This window comes from Odontomachus brunneus, unplaced genomic scaffold, assembly GCF_010583005.1.
Source record: "Odontomachus brunneus isolate Ranch 3 - 2012 unplaced genomic scaffold, Obru_v1 Obru_scaffold_113, whole genome shotgun sequence".
NCBI classification, from domain to species: domain Eukaryota; kingdom Metazoa; phylum Arthropoda; class Insecta; order Hymenoptera; family Formicidae; genus Odontomachus; species Odontomachus brunneus.
Window position 1 is genome coordinate 291,117 of NW_022639563.1, and position 15,074 is coordinate 306,190.

The window sequence follows — 15,074 nt, forward strand, 5'->3', positions numbered from 1 at the left end:
GTGCAGAAATTCCGTCTTCGTCTTTCAAGCAGCTGTTCACAAGCAAACAAACGCCGTTCAACATCTCTCGGCTTCAATTCGTACGGCACCCAATTTCCTTGCTTCTGAATCATTCCCATGGCTTTGAGGCGTTTTGAAATGGCTTGTTGAGTCACTCCCAATGATCGTGCCAATTCTTCTTGATTTTGACACGAGTCTTGATCAAGTAATGCCTCCAATTCTGCATCTTCGAAAACCTTCTCTCTTCCACCGCTATGCCGGTCTTCGACGTCAAAATCACCGTTCTTGAAGCGTTGAAACCACTCACGACACGTTCTTTCACTAATAGCGGCCTCACCATAAGTATTTGAGAGCATTCGATGAGCCTCAGCCGCAGATTTCTTCATATTGAAGCAGAAAATTAAAACCTCCCGCAAATGACGAGAATTTGGCTCGTAAACTGACATTTTCAATCGAGAATAACTTTATGATGCAGACACAAATCGACTAATGTTTCTATGGGGTTATGTTGACAGATGCCCAAGTTTATTGTATGACGTCTATGATCTATTTATTTCGACCACACTTACCGCTAAAGCCATCTATAGGAAAACGACGGAAACAAAGTTGTACACCTAATATAAAAAATAAATAAATTTGTAAACAAATTCTTTTTTATTTTCTACATAACGAAAATGAAGTACTCCATCATTAGTTAACATTGGTACTTTCATTTAGAATGTGTTCTATTAATAGATGTAATAGATTCTTTTAGTACGCGTAAATTTTGTTGATAGCTTATGAATAGTTTTTTTTCATAAACAATCATATCACATAAATAGCTATAAAATTGCTAAATTAGCTTGTAAAAAACTAATAAGAAGAAATGAAAAAATATATATCGGGCATGGTAAACTCAGACGACTGTTCTGCGCTAACTCTTCCCCACACGAACAAACGTTTCAGAAATTTTGTAAACGAATTATCATCCGTTAATATCCGTAAACGCTTGAGGTTCAGTAAAACCAACGAACCGAATCTATTCAAAGTCACCTATAGTTTACTTCCACTCTTGCGAGGGTTTCTTCGCGACACGACGGAGCGCTCAACCAGCAACGCGCTCTCCGAAGTGGATACAGTCAGTCGTGTTCTGGCGCGCCGCGTCGGACGGAGGCCCTCTAATCAGAGAGGGAGCCAGGTAGCTTCTGCTTTCCTGACAAAATATGACGGGCTACATCGCTAAAGCTACTAAAGCTCCGCTGCTGGGACTATGGAATTCCAAATTGGCCGCGGGAGTAAACCAATTAGTAAAAGACTCAAGTTGCCGAGCGCAGAGTCCCCGTTCTCGCGCGGGTAGACACCGACACCCATACACGGCCGGCGGCGACGCGGCCAGTAAGCAAAGTACCTGTTACCGAGAGCGCGGCGTCGAGGCAGGCCGCGCGCTGCTCGCAGGCGCCTCGAAGGAAGACTCGAGCGGGCGTGGGAAGCTGCGTCGGCGTTACGTTACGTGGACAATTGGCCCTAACGCGCTAGACGCCGAGCCAATTAAGAGAGGAGACCTCTCTTCGTCGATGACGTCATGCGACAACGATCGAGGATGCCGGGTCGTCTCGCGGATACGCGAAACGATCCTTTCACTTTCCTCGGCGAGTCCGCGCGGATTTGCGCGATAGGGACCTCATGACGCGGTGCGTCGTCCTTCGCAGAAAATTTCAACGGACGATGATGGCGCGCCCTCGTCCATACGCTGACGCGACCTCAGCGCGTCGCGTTAGCTGATTATAACGGAGAATTCCTCTTTTAATCGCGTGGACGATCCGAGGAGAAGTTGCGGGGACGGACGAAGGAAAAATATTTAGTTTAGGTCTCGTTCGCTCGCGAGAGGTGAGAGGCAGTGCCTTTGTCGATTGTTCAGTTGGCACCTCAATCGCGGAGTAGCACCTTTGTCGCACCGTCTTTTCTCATTCTTCTTCCCCCCTCCCCTATCTTCCATCTCTTCTCTTTCTTCCTTAATATAATAATACCAAAGCATTTCACCATTTGCGCAAAATTGCTACTTAGAAATGAAAGATATGTACTTAGCGGCGTATGGACGGAGGGATGTAGCCTGTAACTTGCTACATTACCGGCTAAAATAATTTTTATTCTTTCGTGACCCCTACATCTCGTTATATATTAATGCGATACACATGTGCGCACGGTAGATATGCGATGAATTAAAGGCAAATAATTTCCCACCGGAGGAAGGAAGACTCACCGCGCGTTGCCGCGAACAAAAGCGTGCGGAGGGTGGGCGGGCACGGGAGAAAACGCGAGAAGATAAAATTCTACGTGCAAAAATGGAGAAAAGGTCCCCTAGGGAATTCCAGCGAGTTCCTTCCTGGTAGCCGTCACCTCCCTGGCCCTCGTTTCTTCCTGTAACGAGGAGAGGACGAGAGGAGAGGACGATGGAAGGAGGGCCGGGCTCGCCTCGTGGGCGACTCGTGCGTTCCTAAACTGCATTCCAGCCTGCGTTGCCACGTCTCGTTCCACACACGTGTACACGCACGCACGCACGCACGCACGCACGCACGCACGCACGCACGTACGTACACGTGGGACACGACCAGGAGCGACTTTTGGGTGGGGGTGCATCGAGCTCGACTCCTCGTAAATATTCCGACCAATATATCCCCCCTCTTCCCTCTCCTCCTCCTCCACCAGCGTTTCCTCCTCCTCTTTCTTTGCCTCTCTTGTTCCACCCTCCTACGTCCCGCTTCTCTCCTTCCGTTCGCCGTCTTCTTTCTTTTTCGCGTCGTCACGTCCGCGAAACTGCGCCGCGAGCCGAGCCAATTTCGCGTCGTCGCCCGTCGAGTGAATTCTGGAACGCTCTTGAGCGGAAAAATTTGGAGCGCGCGCGACGAGAACGTCTGCCAGACCGCCTTCGGACACTTTTGCGAAAAATCCCCCGCCATCGCGTCGCGTCGCATCGCGCCGAGTCACGCGGATCTTGCGATACGGCGGATTTTCCGCGTGTGTGTTCTTTTTTTCTTCGTCGTTCTTGTCAGCGAGAGGTTACGGCAAACGGTAATAGCGTTCGACATGCGACGAATCACGCGAAATACAGAGATCTCTTTTTTGCATTTTTTTTCTTCTTTACAAGGAGGTGACGACTGCAAGGAGCGGAAGTAGTTTTCTTTTATGGGAAAGATAGGATGACCGATACTCTACCTCCTCCTAGATAGCGTAGTTCACATTTACTGTAGTGTAATATTATCAAAGGAGAGCCATTTTGTTATTATATCACTTTTGATATTATAATGTCAAAATTTAAGATTGAAGAGAAATATAAGAGAAGAGCGATAACAAACGCGTTTGATAATATTATCATTCTGATATAAACACACACATACACACACACACACACACACACATATGTAAGAATACCTCTTTAAAATTTAAGGAGATGAAAAGAGAGTAACGAAAATATGGTCGGTATTGCTGGAGGCAACTTGGGAGAGGAGATCCACACGACTTCTTTCGAAATCAAATCACCATGTATACCTAATACGCTATGCCATCGCGAACATATTTTGGAAGTCGATCAAATGGAATTTTAATTGTGCCAGTTTTGTCTGACCGAGACGGCACAGAATAGTCATATTTCCATAAGATTTGCATACGCATCGCACGGGGAAGAGATCGATAGCTGGAAAGGAAAGTAAAATAAGCTCGCAATAAACAAAAGGCTCTCTCTGCCTGCTTCGCGAGTAAATTGCGATACTTCGTCGTACAGTAGATTCGCGATACATCGAAGGCAAATATCTCTTCTTGCCCGACTCGTTTATTTACTTCTCTCCGCGAGACTTGATGCATCGAACGTAAATGTGAATCTTTCAAAAGCGTGACAGCGGAAAACAATTTAAATTTTTATAATGATATAAACGGATGCGCACACATCTTCTCTCTTTCCTTCTAATTGTATGGAAGCCGCGTTAAGTTTTGACGCATTCTTCAATAGATTCGCACGTCTTCTCGATCGAATCGACTTCAGTCTCGGTAATCATCTCTCGTCTTACGAACGCGAAAGTAGTCAACACGCTCGTAGGGGGCGGCGTTCTAAGATCCCAAGGATGCGTCTAATAATAATAATTGCAAGCGCATCCACGGCGCGGATCCATTTTCAATGCGCGCATGACGATGACGAATCCACCGTGCGAATTTATTATCCGGCACTCGTCGGCGAGTGTGACGGGGGGATTCGCAGGGGACACTGCGGCTGTTGGATACACAGCATACGTAGGTAAAATGCTCGGTAGCGCACACGAGGAAGACGGACGTTGGTCGGATTCGTGAAAGAGGGCAGAGGGCCGAGGAGAAAGAGAAAGAGAGAGAGAGAATGGTAGGCGTCCAAAGTTGCTCTCGTGGACGAGCGGATAGCCGATCGGATAATTTCAGCCTGTGGCGCGTCGATGATGCTTCGAGGAGGATCGCCGGGTTTCGTGGCGGAAGAATTACGGATGGATGGCCGGAGGTCAGAGCGAGTCGCTCGGTCATCGCGCGCTCGCGCGAGAGAGCCGTCGAGGATATTACTCGGAGAGTTCGTTACACACGAGCTGGCCCCCGGGGCAAAATTATGCCGGAAGAAGTCGGAATCTGCCTTTTTTCCTGTCTCTCTTATGACCACGAACACAAGCACCGATGATTGCGTTTCGTAGCGCGCGCGCGAAGCCACGGGAAAGGGGAGGACGTCAGCCTCTCGAAAAGCCGTCCCACCTCCGAAGAAACTCACAGATCTGGTTTTGATTAAAATACGGACACGTGTTGCGCGCAAATCGCGCGGGCGCGCGTGGGGGCTGGTGAAAAAAAAAGGAAACGTTGTTTACTTCAAGTGGCGATTGTCGTTCGCTCCAACCGCGCTCCCCTTTCCCCTTCCTCGTACCGATCTTTGGGGATTTGCTAATCTCACACTTCGAGACAAACACGATTGCAGCTGTATCAGTGACAACTGTACGAGTTTTGTACATAGAATTGTAATGTATATAATTTGACCAAATATAGATATATAATGTAAACTATATGCATTTTTATTAATAATCGTACACTGAGAGAAATTATTCGATAAAAATTAACAAACGGATATTTCCGGTCAAAATACCAATGAATTTTTGTATCCAATCAGGAAACATCTGATGAGAAATATCGGTTCATAATTTTTTCATCGGCTTATCTGATAAAATGCCATTATAATCAATAAAATTTAATCGGATATCCTGATCGAATGTAAAAATTGATGGGAATTTGATTGAAAATATTCGTTTGTTAATTTTTTTATTGGATAATTTCTTTCAGTGTACAATAAAGCACAAAGATATTGCTTTTATCCATACATTGAGAAGAAAAATATTAAAAAATTAACAAATATTTATTAGGTGGGTACCACCCACTTAATAAATATTCAAATTTTTCTTCATTTAAACCAAGTACTGTTTATTTAAACCGAGCAAACAGTTTAATACTCAGTTTAAGTGAAAAGAATTTTAATTTAAATAAATATGTTAATGATACCCACCTAATAAATATTTGTGAATTTTTAGATATTTTTTCTTCAGTGTATAATTAATCATTTAATGCCGATTAAACCGTTTAATTTCTGCACATACTTTCATTGTATAATACAATTGATGCACAAATGTAAGAAGCATTTGCAATTCATGTAACCAATACGACGTAAACTTTGCAGGAAAAAGCCAATATTTTATCGGTAAAGTGTTTAAGTAGTGCAGCCCTTTAACTTACTTCAATCTCTTGGATATATCGTATCTTTGCTTTCATTAACGGCGCAACATAATGTCCGATAACAAGATATCCTGTATAGAATATACTGACGAAAAAAAAATATAATTTTTCGCGCGTTGTGAAAAAGTCGCCGTGATAATTGTTATACGTATCAGTATCGAACAATGTCGAATATTCTGAAATTTCACTCGATATCGATACGTGTATTGGGCTCCATTGAAATACCTTCACATTCCGCAACAGCGCAGCGCAAAATTGGAAAAGTCTTCTCGTATAAATCAAATCGCCGCTGACGCTCTATACGTTAAATAGTCTCGGCGTCGCTTTGAGCTACCAATTAGTCCCGTCTATTTCCGTTTGCCTCGCGCGCGCTAATCTTGTTGCAACGGCAATGTTACCGAACGCCTCTTTATCGCAAAAGGAAGAACGGAAGTTGCGCGGTAAAGGTCAGGTCAGATACGGTATGCCGCAAAACCCTCCGTGCCGACCGTGTAATCTAACAATTAATTATTAACATCCATCCTGTCCATCAACCGATTATTAATATTGATCGTGTTGCGCCCCTATCAATGTGTCGCTAATCGTCAGTACTCGTCGTGATGGGGCATGCACGCGAATAGAAAGGTAGGAAAATGTGTATATTCGCGTGCAATGTTAGCAAAGCGTCGCGTGTTCCTTCCCCACCTGTTCTTTTCGCCATGATCTCACCGGTGCCGAGTCCCATGCCGCATGATTAAGACTTAAAGCTGGTGGAACGCGTCGCTCCACCGGTGCCTCCATCTGTCTGTGAACGGGATGACTGGTATGCGAATCACAATTGATGCGAAATACCAAGCTAAGCATCAATAGCACTATTGTGAGTTAAACGCGCGCACACGTCTCTTATCGCGTGCGTGAAAGAAGCAATTTTTGGCCGCCCGTTGCAATTTTCACACGCCACTGCGTGAGTGCGCGATAAACCGATAATGCACACGCTTCACAATGGCCCCCAAGTCGGGCGGTCGGAATCGGAATGAAAATGAGCGCTTGAAATTCAAGCAGTTAAACACAGAACAATCCGAGCGCTGTGTATCAACTTCTCTGTTTCTCTCTTTCACCGAGAGAGCCGCTTCGATAAACAGATAAACGCGCGCGATTATTAAGCGCTCGTTGAGATCTAGCATATCCGAAGAATCCACTAACCGCAGGAGATACCTATTATTTAATTACGCGATAATTGCAACGACAACAGGAAAAATAACGATGATCCCTCAGATAGCGGCGATTAAACGCCACGATAACAATCTCGCGGCGCGCGGATAGACGGATAATGAGTTTATTGAAGCCCGTGAGATCCGTGGGAAGTGCCACGAATAAATTCCGCAGGATCCCCATTAGACTAGACGATCGCGGCAACAATAGTAACAGTAACAACAATGTGCGAGATAACGTCGATCGATACTACGAGATAAGAGCGGATTCACGCGATGCAGCTCACGTGGCCAGCATGGATTTGCATAGCGCTCATCCCCACGCGCTTCCGCGTTCGCGCAACTGACGGATTTAATCGATCGCGCGAGATGCTCTCGTAATCGCGTGTTCCCGCAAAAAGACGCGATGTTGCGCCGACACGTTGACGTTCTCGAGCAGACCGATGCTTCGCGCATATTCGTCACGACGTGAAAAGCCGCGGCCTGGCCGCGCGGAACCACTCATTGGTTCCGACGGCGAAGCGGCCACGAGATCTCGGCCGCGTTTATGATCTCACCGCTGTTGCACTTCCTCGACGCGCAATTTCACACCGGATTCTTCCTCGTTCTCGCGTTCCTGCGGCAAGACTAATCGTCCACATCCCACACGCATGCACGTTCGCTCGCTCGCTCGCGATCACGTCAAGCTGTGTGTAACGACGAGTGCGTGTCGCGTTCGACATCGACGTTTATTTGCGAGATATCGTGATTCAGTGTACCGTGCCATGACCCTTCTCTCGATCTCGCGGAACACTCGCGGTATCGTGACGTATGGAGAAACGGCCACGATGTCGCGCGATAACAAAAAGTTTAATTGCCCCAGCATTACCGAGACACACTTGACGCTCGTGGAAGTCTCGCGCCGATAGAAAGCAGATACACGAAGCAATGTTTCTTGTTCGTCAAATTGCATGTTAAAGTTTAATGTTAAAGGGAAGTTAATCGCTTAAAGGGAAGTTTTCCAGCTCAGATAGCTGGAAAACTAAGAAGTTTTTATAAATCTCTTTTTCAAAGAAATGTATAAAGATATCAGTATAGATTCTTTCTTATACAGATAGTTGAGAAATTTATTTTTACAAATTTTTTTTTCAAAGAATTGAGTAAAAATATCACAGTATAGAATTTTAACTATACTATTTACCATTATTCGAACATAAAAATTATTTTTTAATAAAAAAGATAACTCAGGTTTTTTTGTGTCAAAACTCTATATCAATGTCTTCATTAATTTCTTTGAAAAAAAATTCATGAAAGTCCCCTATTTTTCAGCAGTCTAAACTAGAAGTTCCCTGGAGGGAATACCACGAAAAACCTATATAGACGCTCATAAGTCCACTCTATTAACAAATAATAATCATCGAGAAAAGTCTCAGTTATTCAAATGACGGTGTGGGGTTTACGCTCAGCAAGTCATATTTCACACACAGTTACGAGATCATTTTTATTTATTTTGTTTTATCATCTCGAGAAGAGTGATTTTGTACTTCATCAGCGGCTGGGTGTCCGACGTCTTTACGCGTGGAAGACGCGCGCGCGCGCGACGTCAAACTTCGACGTGCGTGCGCGGGCGGTTTCTACTTGCGGTTTCGGGATGCACCGCGGCGAGTGCATGCGCGACGCCGCGGCCGCGAGTCGCGGTCGGACCCGGCACTGTCGCGCGCGGCCAGTAGCGATCGCGCATACCCGCCGACCGTTTATTTTGGATCTCCCGCGAGTTCGATGACCGACGACCACGAAGCAGCGACGACCGCGAAGAAAGGCTGCTCCCGTGTGCACGCGCTCACTCGCTCGCTCGTCTGCTCGCTCGCTCGCTCGCGTATAGTCGCGTACAAGCGCGACGACTGGCATTCGTAATTGTCGTCCGGCCGGCTGAGGCATCTTCGGCGTGGCTGGGTACGAACAGAGGCGAGGACAAAATTTCGCGTCTCATAGCGGGATATCGACGCGACACGGCGATTCGAACGGCACGTTAATCCTGTGCGCGCGCGCGCGCGCGCACGCGGACAGCGCGATTTATGAAAGAGATATACTTTATATATGATATATAATATATATATGTTCATATTTTACAAGGTAAGAGAGATAAAATAATGTATCGGGAGCGCGAGGTGACTGGACCGGGAATCGAACCCGGGACATTTCTCGTTTATCAGGCAATTTCTCTGCTGACTACCCAGACCCCATACTTGGATGTATCTTTCCCTTCCTCTTACTACCGATATTAATTGTCAAGATGATATATTTTTCTGTTTGTTTTCTTACATTAATATTCATTCTTTCTCGCGGATATTTTTTATGACGTGTACTCAGAGTAATTTGTGCTCGAGATGTGTTTTTATCCGGCACTTCGTCCTGTTACAACCATCGGGGTGTTCTCGGAGGGGAAGGAGGAGGGGAGGGGAAAGGCAGCCGGGGTCGACGACAGAGGGGCCAACATTTTCGGCGAAATCTCGAAACGAGATCTGCCCCGGATCTGACGGTCGCGCACCACCGTCGGCTCGCTTCAGAGACGGTAATCATCACCGATGATTTGAATGACCATGTAATTCGACGCCGCGCCACAACAGGCGCGCGTTTGTTCAGGTTTGTCCGAGGAGGATCCTGCAGCTGCAACTGGCGAAATTCAAGAACAGGCGACAGCGACACCACCATCACCACCATTGACGATCACGACCGACCGACGTCATCGTCATCGTCGTCGTCGTCGTCGTCGTCGTCGACGAGGGGGATAGGAGGAGATGGTGGCGGTGCTGATGAAGTCTGACGAGGTCCGAGGGAAGAGTGAGGGTGCGGGTCTTAAGAGGCACGCGCGACCGGCCCAACCGTTGGAAGCGAGAGCAGCGGTGGTGGAACAAGACGAGGAGAAAGAGCAGATGCCTCTGTTATTACAGGTTTCGCCTTTCGTAACGCTACACCTTCGCTCGCGAGAGCTCCACGAATCTTTCGGTACGCGTATCCCTCGTATATCTCTCGCGGCGCGCCATTTTGATGCCTTTCTTCGGAATTGACCTAGTGCCGGGCAAATTGAAGAAACGCGAGATAGATTCCTCATTCTTCGACGCGGTCCTGCGCGCTCACACAGAGGTTTTTCTTATTTCCACGCGATATCTCCAAAATTCTTTTCGCCCGTCAGTCAATACGCGGGGGAGAAAGAAATGTTTTGCTCCGGGAAACTCCGATTTTGAAACTTCTCAACAGACTATATGTCTCGCAAACTATATATCTTCATCCATAAACTTGGGTAAGCGTGTATGTCTTGGATAATTGAATTGAACTAATTAATTACACTTGATCTTTGCCATAGAAATATCATTCGAATTCATACCTGCCGAGTCGACAGAACAACAATTCTAAGTTGCCCTTCTATCTTTCTTTCTTCATTATTACGTATCACTAACATTCTCTTCCGAGGGGAAAATATTTACAAGTATAAAAGTACAAAAAGTATCAAGATAGAATCTAGAGAAAATTTATTCTGCGAAATATAAGAGCGAGATTCTATTGTGGATCCGAATGGACCCTCTACTACTATCCATACGATGAACGATGTTAGAGGCGAACCGTTAATTAGTGAACGCAGATATAACCTAACCCATCAGTCTCGATTAAAATGCGCGGTGATGAAAGCAACATCGCGATGTAATGCGAGGTCTCGCCTTAGACTCGCTCGATGGCGGCGTGTCGCGCACCAATTCAACCGATCAGCCTTGAGATTGCCGGTATCTGTTAATAGATCTATCTCTTAGGTATCTTTCCACGTCGCAATAGTTCCGGTGTGTCGGGACCGGTAACTCGCTCCGGTGCGACTAGTTTTCCGTTTAATCTCCGGCTCGTAAGCGCAGCGATGACCGAACAAGACACGAGAAGACGCCGAGTGTTATATCCGACGGATATAAAAGGGAAAGGAAAAGGTAGGAAGGCATCGAAATTTAGCCAGACAATATATCAATCGCTAAAGGACCGTCCTTTGATCCCTTCCGGCACCTACGTCAGACATTCGATGGTACCTGTGTGTATCTTCATCTTTATCCCAGTTTCTTTTCCCCAATAGCCAAGCACGAATACTTGCCACGTGACCCGACCTCTTCGTCGTATCTATCTCGAATCTAGAAAGTTGGGAAATGTACGCACAGGGGCGTGATGTCCGCCGAGGAACCGACTCCTGCGGCTTTTAGTACCTTCCGTCTACGTCTTTGACGAAAATTTCACTTTTTGGAAAAACATTTCTCAAAAAGAGATTTCATGGTTATACATAATGTATAACTGGCACATCTGTGTGCAGGTAGTATCATCAAATAAAGTGAAAAAATTATTTTGCAAATAACCGTGCGTGAATTCTTGATATATTAATGATTGAGAATTGACAAACGATTACGCGCGATGCGGTGGAAAACGAACTCTTTATGAATCATACATAATCAAAAAATTTGCGACGAAAACTTGGGGTAAGAAAGCGAAGGAATCGTTGATCCGTACCTATCAAATTTTCTTCTTTCCATAAACAAACTCTGATTCTAGAGAAGCATACTTTCTATAAAATGTAGTATACACCAATAATTATATCGACGCACGTGTGTATATGCGTGCGTAACATGTTAAAAACTGTGCGGAAATACTTAGAATCATGACTGTGCCGTGTTTAACGTATCAGTATGCCCATCCTATGGGTTTTTCGAGCATTTTGACTCACTACTACATGTACGTACTATGCCCTTGAAAGGGTCGTACACAATTTCTCGTCGCAGAATAGAAGAAAGATGACGGGAAGGAAATAAAAAGAGGAATGTAAAGGAGAATTTCTAACGTAGCGGGGCGAAAGATGTGCATTGAATGGTTCAGGGTTCGCGGCATGATGAACACGACTGATCCTGTATCTGGACAAAACGGATTATCGTCTTTAGAGTTTCGCCTAAGAAGCAGGAATTCCTGCTTGGAACAACCATTCATGTAGCGGGAAATACGCGATGTTTAAGGCCGCTGGCTCCTCACCGCGGAACTCTTGATTGATGATGTCAGGAGCGAGAGAAAGTGCATACCCAAAATTCTTGCAAAATACGTTGAAATAAAAAGATGTCCATGAAATGGCAATCGATTAGGCACATCTGTAAAATAGTCCACTTGTCTTTTGTTCTAATAATCAATAAATTACTGTAAAACTGATGTGCTATGTTGCAATCTACTTTTTTAACCTGTGTAATCCTATCACATTAATTTCACGATTATTTATAGATTATTAGAGTAAAAGAAAAGTGTTTAGACTATTTTACAAATTTACTCGACCAATTGCAAATATCATTTTGTGAACATATCATTTAATTTCAACGTATTTAGTAAAAAACCTTCAGCGTGAATCTTGTTTTCCTGATGCCATAAATCAATATGGCAAGGAAATAGGAGCCTTAAGCACATTTCGGTAAAACACTTTTAAGAGTTAATGCTCGCTGATATTATGCACACTCTATTAACACTGTATCTACCGGACCTAATACACTTAGAAATATTAAGATCTGTATATTATTCTATACAAAACTTTTTACGATTATGTCTAACATAAATGTTATTTATAACTACGACGTATTATTTGTTATTAAGAGTGGCGCTCGATCGTATCTTTATGCAAATTTGAATAGATAAGGTGAAAGTACCAAATCCCAGAAACGTATTTAATCTTGGACATTTTTATTGTTTCGACCTTTAAATACGGATATTTAAACTCTATATATATTTTTTTTTATATTAAATGTTTAAATATTCGTATTTAACATATTCGCTATCATGATTTATTTAGAAGACTTCACTTTTCCCACAGCCTACTTCATATTTTTTTTTACATAATTGTGTAAAACAGAATTAATTTGATAATGTGTGAGAGTATAGAACATGTTGCATCACACATATCACACATATGTAACATTGGTAATCAACGTTGATGTTAAAGGCTAAAACAATAAGAATGTCCAGGATTAGGTACGTATCTGGGTAATTGGAACTTTTACGCTAATCGTATCTCCGATTGAAATTCCGATCGACATTGCATTGACAGTAACGTTGTCGGAGATTGCGCGACTCGAACTTGTACGAATAGCTGCCGCGGGATTTGCTACTTAGAACGTGATCAATTGCGGTACCTTCCTTCTCTCGATTTTTTGCACGTTTATTTTTGCGAGGCGCACTTCGCGTCGTCGCGCAGGACTCGAAACGCATGCACCAAACATCCTGTCCGCGCCGGTCTACAGCGGCGGCGGCGGCGGCGGCGGCGGCGGCGGTGGTGGCGCCGTCGCCGTCGCGGCCGCATCCAGCTCTCGTCCTTGTTTTTCGCCGGCAACATCCGCGGAATTGACGTCTTCGAGGTTAAGGCAGGCCGATAAGACCATGAAAAATGGAAAAACCTGTTCCTCTTCCTGTGTCGAGGATGAGACGGCGATCATTACATGCTCGAACGCACACAGGGAGTCTTGAACGCGGATACCCACCTCCGTTCAGGTATCTCGAGTACCCGCGGACGAAGGATACAAGCGGAATCTTGATGCGTCCGGAAGCGTGTACCGGATTTGTTTTATTCTCGCGTACGCGCTTTTTGCGCCTTTTGCGCTACGCGGTTGGTCGAACCAACCGAGCCGACAATTGACCGCGACGAATGGAGGAAGGGAAGAACATTTTCTTGCAGTTTTCCGAAGGTGTTAGATAAGTGAGGATAAGAAAAGTGTGCATCTGAAGAGTATATCTCTTTCTATCTCTCTCTCTCTCTGTTTCACCTGACAGTAATAAATTATAATATAATATACGGCGGCAAAACACAGCGACGCAACTAGTCAAACGTTTTATCGAATGTACGAATGAAAATGAACGGCCGGACGATGAATACTCGCACATTATACATGTTGCAATGAAAACGACAAATAATTAATATATGAATAATACAGGGTAATATATAATTGTGGATTTCAATTAAACGAACATGATAAATTCAAATTTATGATTTAATTTCCTCACCAATAATTTAAGATGACCGATTTTCCCCCGATAGAGAAAGAGCGATTTTTTGTTTAAATATCTAGGTTAGATTTAGTCGAAATTTATATAAATTTTAAATTTATACAAATAATTTAAATTTATGTAAATAGAAAAACTAAATAATATCTAGTTTAAATATTTAGACTCCTTTTCGCTCTATTGCTATTTTCTTTGAAGAATTTAGAGAAATAGAATACACAATATATAGAATTTGTATTTGCTACGAGTTAAAACAAATACAATAGTTTACGTAAATCAACAGGAATTTAATATTTTACCAAGGGGAAACTTTTTCGGGCGCATACGAGGTTAATTTAAGATGACTAAACATCGCGTTTACTCAAGTAGCCGCTTCCTCCATTATTTCTATTATCACCGCGCAATAGTTCCTTTTCCACTTCTAAAATAAAACGGACGTACATCCGGGAGGGACAGGACGCGCAAAAGGAAAATGCTGCAGTTCTTCCGCCGTACTTGGCCGGACAATCCCGGAGAGCGCAACAATCGCGACCACGCAAGAGTCTCCCCGACAAATTTGCCGCCCCTCCGGCATCCGTTGCGCGGCAGGAAGTGTATCAGATAAAACGGAACGCGGAATCCGCACGGCGGACGCTAATCTCGTACGTGCCTAAACGCCGGGATAAATTGAGCGTTCTCGCGGCGGATAATGATAAAACCGCGCGCGAGACACATCCGCGCGCGCACTTTCCCGGCTACGATATAATGATCGCCGATCGGCGAGCGCGATTACGCGGCATTAAGCCACCGTTTCCAGTTCGCAGCAATTATTTATAGCCCCGCATCCCTCGCCGGCTTATCTGCATATCGTAAAATGCCGCCGCGAGCCCGACCAGACACGGACCGGACGGGTTTCGCAAAACGAACGGCCGGACGATGAAATCCGCCGGCCGACCGATCGACCGGCAGACACGTGTAAATATGAAAATATATATCGGCGCAAAGAGCGTCGAAACGTCAATGATAGTCGGAGCGGCTTGTGCCGATGACGAGAGGGAGCATCGCAAGAGAAAACGAAAAAAAAAAACAGAAAACCGCGCGCGACGCATTAAA

At 44.8% G+C, this 15,074-nt stretch overlaps 1 protein-coding gene and 1 long non-coding RNA gene across 4 annotated transcripts in view; one reads left to right on the forward strand and one right to left on the reverse strand.

Annotated features, from left to right (window-relative positions):
- The window catches only part of LOC116849367 (ets DNA-binding protein pokkuri), a 151,528-nt gene that overhangs the window by 132,262 nt on the left and 4,192 nt on the right, over positions 1 to 15,074 (reverse strand). The window lies entirely within an intron of this gene.
- Positions 1 to 15,074, forward strand: part of LOC116849371 — a 136,245-nt gene that overhangs the window by 88,271 nt on the left and 32,900 nt on the right. The window contains exon 5 of one of the 3 annotated variants that reach the window (XR_004379119.1): positions 9,557 to 13,923. The exons of the other annotated variants lie outside the window; for them this stretch is intronic. This is a non-coding gene — a long non-coding RNA (uncharacterized LOC116849371). Of the gene's footprint in view, positions 1 to 9,556; positions 13,924 to 15,074 lie in introns of those variants that run through there. 3 annotated transcript variants of the gene reach the window in all.